Below are 6,934 nucleotides of genomic sequence, written 5' to 3'. Positions count from 1 at the left end.
ACTTTTCTTTGCTCTAACTGATGCCCAAAAGCCAGGAATGTCCCACAACCACATTTCTAACAGCCAGGTCCATCCCTATGCCATTGCCTGTGCAGAGGGCCACCAGCTGCCACATTAGCTGGGCTGGAATTCTACCTTTGGATCTCTGGTACTTGAAAGCATTTGAGTTTTTTTATAAAAATCCAGAGGTAGTAAGCTCCTTTCTCTTTTCGACAACTTGAACTCTCAGGACTCAGCCAAATGTTACCAAGATTCTGCACAATCACAGACACGCCCTGGCCCAGATTGTCTGTGGAGAGAATGCCTCATTGGTACCAAAGCACTGCAAATTAAGAACAAGAAGACCAGAAAACCAAGAGAATTTCTTTTTTTTCTCCCCTCAACATTCCAATTTGGTGAGCTGCTTCTGTTGAGGAAACGGCTGCAAAGTTTGTGCCCTGTCCAGGTTTGTTGGAGTCATGAAGGTTCAAGTGTTCCTTGCAGTGAAGTTGGGCAGGAAAGAGGAAAAATGTGAAAGCTGAGGAATAACCTGTAAAGGTTCTCAGCACTTTTGTATAAGCCTCACAACACAGCACCAATAGTTCTGGCAATAATTACATGTAAAGGCTTGAGTCACCATCATCATTGTCTTGGGATGGTAAACCATCCACTTTTGCCTGGGCTATAAATACCACCACTTAGTAGCTACCAGCAAAGGTTTAAAGAGAGGATTAAGGAACCACTTTTGTTGCTTCAGTCAAAAGAAAAACATTAAACAAAGATTCAACTGAATCAAATAATATTAACAAAAAAAAAAATCCCAAACCCAGTGATCACACCTGTGGGAAGGGCACAGTACAGAAATGATGTGTAGTCTCACTGTGTAATCTCACTATGTAGTCCATTTGATTTCTTTACTGCAGGATCTGCAGACTGGTGTCCTCTAGTGTTTGAATCATAAAACATGTGCAGATGAGTATTTTCTGCTACCTGTCACAGTGTGTATCATGCAGAACAGAAATGCACCCAATAATCAGCTTCATTCTGGCAATGGAAAGAGAATCAGCAAAAATGAGCATCTTTTTAAAAATAGAACATACCTGGATTTCAGCTTAATGAGGTTTAGACCTCTAGTGCCAAGTCATACTCCAATACAAACTGTTGTTTTAGCTTCAGACAGTGGCAAGAAAGTTAAGAAAACTGATGCCACTCCAGTCTGGTCTATCAGCTTAAAAACCACCCCTCTTAAAGATGGGAGAGTGATGGCAAATTCTTCAGGCAGCCTGGAACTACACCTCCTTACAACTCTCAGGCTTGAATCACATTTAGGTGCATGTAACATCCAATATCCTTCTTGAAAGCATCTGAGCTGTGTGGTCTTTAAAAATGAATGTGAGAAAAATTTACAAAAATGCAGGGCAAGCCTTTGTGCTTTAGAACACATGTCTAGAACATATGTCAGAATAACTATTAGCAGCGCAGGACTCCTTACCATAAGTTGGTTTTAAAAAGAGTGAAGAGCTAAGTCAGGAACATTCGGTTCTTTTGGTGAGCTGTACTGTGACAGCAGGATTTTTCTGGATTTTGCCACTTCATCCACAGGCAAAATTGTAAAGCCATGCAACAACTTTTGCTGGAGTTCTCTCTGTGCACAGATGATAAGCCCTGGCAATGCATGCTGGAGTCGTTTGAGAAGCTGCCACCTCCAGCTGTCCACGCTGCCTCTCTGCCAGGAATGGCCACCACGGAGGAGAGACAGCAGAAGCAAATGTGTGCTGGTTCCTCAGTTGCTGTAATTTACAGGCTGACATTAACTTGAACAGATGTGGATGGTGGTGTCTGATAATGGGCTGTGCCAAGAGCCAAAGCATGTCCTCAGGTGCTGCCCCGGGTTGGAGGTCCTCCCAGGTCCTGGTCTGAGCTCCTCTGTACCAGCCCTGCAACTGGCTGGAGGTCTCTGCTTGGGAACAGTCTGTTTCACACACAGGCTGAGTTTCACCTGTGAAAGATTGCCTGTAAAGGTGGAAGCGTGTCCTTGAGCAAGAGGGAGAGACAGATCCGCACTGCCACATGGCGTGTATTAACTAAAACCTGATTTGGGGAGGAATGCTGTTTTGTAGGAGGGAGTGCTGCAATGTGTGACAGCACACGAGATGAAGAAAGAAAGGCAGCATAGTGACTGCTCAAACTGATCCCAGTCACAGTCACTAATACGCCGACTGGCTTGATATGTGTGGTACGAGTGATATTCAAAGCAACTGCCACCCAGACATTAAATCCACTGTCACCATCTCTGTCACATACTCAGCTTCTGCTAGCCCTGAGCATAAGATGACAATTTAATCCTCGCAGCTGGTGCCACAGTGTGTTAAGACTGCAGCCCTTGCAGTCCTTACATCTGCTTCCTTTTGGTTTCGGAGGAGAGTCACCCATAAAATACGGGAGAGCTCTAAGGACTCACAAGAAGTGAACCAATTGGAACAAAATAAGAACTAGGGAAAATGTTTCGATTTCAAACTCCTCTGGGAAGACAGTTCTTTTGTTTCAAAAGAAAAAAACCATCATTTTTCCCAGGTGTCACTCTTGTTTGCTTCTGCCCATTATTCTGCACCTCCCTCCCGCCCCCTGCAGCAATTCTAACCTTACTGAAACAGATAATCCTGGAAATGCTGCAGGAGACTTTCAATAGCTGGGATTGCTACCACCCCATAGCTGGTAGGATTTAAACTCACAAAGACCCACAGTGGGTCTCCAGTTTTAGTTCTTTAACCACCCTGCTCCAGCCACACATGCTGAGGGGTTGGTCTCTCTTAGCAGCCAGACCCTTTTGGACACGTTCCTTGTTCCCTCCTCAGTAAATACCAGTGAGATTAGAGGCTAAAATAGTTCTGATTTGTTTTTAGTATTAAAGATCTGTATAAGCCTGTGTACTCTAAACAGGATGAAAAAGGAATATAAACAAAAATATGGCATGGGCCAATTCAAGCTGTAAACATTTGGGTTTTAACCGTGCAAGTATAGATCATTTGGTGACTCTTTTACTCAGTAATCTGCAGCAATTTACATGAAGTCTTTGAAATAAAGAAGAAATTTCAAAACTACTTTTTCTAGCAACAACTATCTCGCCATATACAGCCATTACATTCCTGTGATCCTACATGCTTCTTCTCAAGTTATTGTCTCTAAATGAGAGCTATCACTGAATCACTGAAATACTGAATTTGTCATGGATGTTTGAAAACAGCATTATCATTTGGTTGCTGATGCATGGCCAGCGTGTCTGGATTCTGCAACACACCGCATTTTTTTCCAGAAAGTGGCTACAGTATAGTTTTCAAGTAATCTCCCTCAATCTATTAAAAAATACATCAAAGCTCAGGGATAGAATAAGGCCTTTTTTTTTTTTTTTTTCATGTTGGACTGCAGTGATTTATGTAGTCCGTTGGGGAGAACAGGAGGCCACCCCTAACTACCCCTGATGAAGAAGAATCTGGTTTATGCATGGTTTAATCCACAGTTCTTCTTGACAGGAGTTCTTTCACCTTTCCCCTGAAGTACCTGAAACAGAGAGGTTTTACAGCTCAGGACCTCTATAGGCCAGCAGTCTGTCCCTGTAGCCCAGCTTAGGGCATGCCCTGATAATCAGAATGACCTGCTGAACACCGAGGAAGAGGTGCTGATTGCAGCAGGGCAGACCAGAGGGCAGCCTGTGTGCTACTGATCTTCTTTGTGTGATGTGTAGTAGGTTGGCTTTCACTCTGGGGGTATTTCTGCCTTTGGGACACAAAATTACATAGTCATGATATGCAAAATTCTCTTTTTCTCTGAAATAAAATGCACCTCCTGTAGGTTATTTCACTCTGCTGCATTACTGAGCAGGGCTCTTGGAGCTGGTTTCCAAATGAAAGACGTGCTAGAATCCAGAAAACTGTCACACAAGGACAGGTGACATGTGAGAGAGAATATGGTATCTGTAGGATTGTTCATTCTTTCTAGAGAGTGCTTTCATGCTTGTTTGCTTCCATTTTTTATGTTCCATAAAGCAATTGTTATTGCTGTTTTCCCTCCATTGTATAAAGAGAGGAGGAAACTTCTTTGGTCATCCTCTGAGTAGGGCAAAGGCTGGATGTAAGCAGTTGATATTTCTAGAATGAGCCTTTTCCCATTGAGCCATGGGAACAGGGAAAAGTAGCAACTGCAGACTGAGAATGTATTGATTAAGGATTTCATAACTGGAGTTAGTGAGGTGAGAAATGCATGGCAATGAGAAGACACCATCTTTACAGTGGATAGGCTGTGATTTGCACATCAGGATTTTTCCTCTGGCTGGTGAACACTGGCAAAGAGGCTGCCTGCTTCCAATACACAGCTCCAGGAAGAGTTGGGAGGTGGGAGTCATTTTGCAGGAAACTTCTGCTTCACTCAGAGTTTGGATTTCAGGGTGACTCGCCCTGTGTGTTTGTGGTATGTGTAGCTGTGCACAGCTGTGTTGAGAGAGAGAAAGGAGTGAGGGGAATGAAAGAAGTGTAAGAAGCTGCCCTGCAGATCCCAAAGTCAGAGGAGGAGGAGGTGGTGGTGCCCTGGGCATTGAAGCAGAGATTCCCCTGCAGACCTGTGGTGAAGCAGGGATTTCACTGCAGTCATGGAGAGAACTGTGCTGGGGCAGGCACCACTCTGGACCCACATTTTGCTAACCTCCAGGTGGCCATGGCCTGAAGGAAGCTGCAGCCTGTGCAGAGGCCATGGCCTGGAGGAAGCTGATCCGTGCTGGAGAAGATGCCTGGCAGGAGCTGTCGCCCTTGGAGAGGAGCCTGTGCAGGAGCTCTCTGTGAAGGACACTAGCCAGTGGGAAGGACACACACTGGAACAGGGGGAAAGTGTGAGGGAGAAGGAGTGGTAAAAAGGCCTTCTACTTTTCTATTTCTGGTCTAAAGTGACCAGAAATAAAACATTGGCAAGATTCATCCATCTTGTAACTATGGTGAAACATGGCTCGGCTGCAGGAGCTACACATACAGACACTTGGGAAACTCTTATCAATTAAATTATTGAAATGAGAGCCAAATCCCTTAGTGGCTATAAATGCTGCAATTCTTCTTAAGATAGGAAAGCAAGCAGAGCTGTTCTGATTTATGATAACTGAGGATCTTGCTCTCATACTAGTACGAATGTACTTAAAAATATAAGCAGTGGATCTGATTTATGACTTTTTATGCACTGCTGTGAATTCCAAGTAACACATAAATCAGGAGCAATTCAGTGCAGATAAGTTATTCTTGATTCATGCACTGATATTTTGCAGGTATAAAGGCAATGTAAGTGAGAAAAGAACCAGGCTCAGTATTTGATGAAACTTGAGATCTGTTTGCTCTATATCAGTAATTTTGACTTCTTATGGACCATGTGCTATTTCTGAAGGGTCAGTGGGAAAGGCAAGCTGAATTACACCTGACACATATACTTCAACCAGAAAATATTTAGAGTCCAGAAAAATGCCAGCTGACAGTTGATTGGCACATATCAGAGAGAGGAGGAAATATGTTGTACTCTCTGACTGTCACTCAGCTTGGAGAGAAACCAAACTTCTGATTTTGAATTACATTTGTAATAGAGAAAACAAGGTCTTGAAATATTTCCTTTGAAGTCTGATTGGGCTAAGTTCATAAGTATCACTAGAACTACATACTGTGATCCAGTGCATAAGAATGTCAATATTCAAAAGTGGTTTTGTGACTAATGACTATAAAACAGTATGGAAAAGATAGGATGATAGCACCATCACCTGGGTCACCCTTGTTTTGTCAGCACTTAAAACTGTTTACAAAGGGGAAAAAGCAAGTGCCTCATCATACCTAAATAAGCTTTCGAGTGGCCTGTTGCCTAAAACCAGAAAAAAACTTTAGGCATCAGGCCTCTGTCAAGGTTTTGGTCCATAGATTGCCCTGGGCTCTCAGATTCCTCCCTGGAGCTCAGAGCATTGTTTGCAAGAGCAGTTTGAGCTGGGTGGTTGCACAGAGCAGACGCAGATCCCTCAGCTTTGCTGAGCAGGCCCTCCTGGAGCCACACTGACGCTGCTCCGGCAACGCCATGCAATGCCGTGTCTGATTGCTGCTTCCCCACTTAATTCTTTTGTTTGTACTTGCAGTGTAGTTTGCTGCAGATTTCCTGGAAAATTCATACTATCTCTTCATGAAACAGAGTAATTAGTGTAATGAGCTTGTGTCTGGTATATGCATTTTTCTCCTGCAAAACCCTAAAAGTCAAGATCAACATTTAAAGCAGCTGTGCTGCTTAATAAAATAGCAGGTTTTCTCGACTAAAAGGTGGTGGTTTTAAGTGTTTTTAGAGTACTTTAATGTGCACAGACTTCAAGATAATGGCAGAAAACATTTCCAGGTATAATTCTGTGGTAAAAGAATAGTCTACTGCTCCAGCCTCCTACTCTAAACTGCATATCTGAAAGTACTGACGTAGGAGATAGTATCCACCACAACCACAGAAACTGTGACCTCCTCTCACCTGGTCACTGCTGTCAGCAAGACATATCTCAGTCTATTCTTTTATTAGCAAATTAGATCTCATGTCAAGAAATCAGTTTTTGTCTCTCTTGTTGCTGTGCCAGCCACACTGCTTCTTTTGGTGTCCTACACTCTTGTATTCTCATAACCCAGGGGACACCATGGCCAGGGTGCAGACTGCAGAAGAGCTCAGTGCCTTGCATGCCCCTGCCAAGACATCACACTCCCCACAGGACCTCATTTTACACACAACACAAAATAGTTGCGTGGCAGCAGGCAGCATTTATTAAATCAATTAAATCAGCATCAATTAAATCAGCTGCAGGTTGTGTCCACAGTCTTGGAACCTTAGGTCAAAATCCCTACTTAGGGTTTGGGACATATTTTCTCCACTACCTGGGGAGAAGTCGTCTGTCAGGTGCACCATGTTTGCTGGA

Source organism: Aphelocoma coerulescens, chromosome 1A (assembly GCF_041296385.1).
Source record: "Aphelocoma coerulescens isolate FSJ_1873_10779 chromosome 1A, UR_Acoe_1.0, whole genome shotgun sequence".
Lineage (NCBI taxonomy): Eukaryota > Metazoa > Chordata > Aves > Passeriformes > Corvidae > Aphelocoma > Aphelocoma coerulescens.
The sequence above is the reverse complement of the archived record's forward strand: the minus strand, read 5'-3'. Positions refer to the sequence as shown.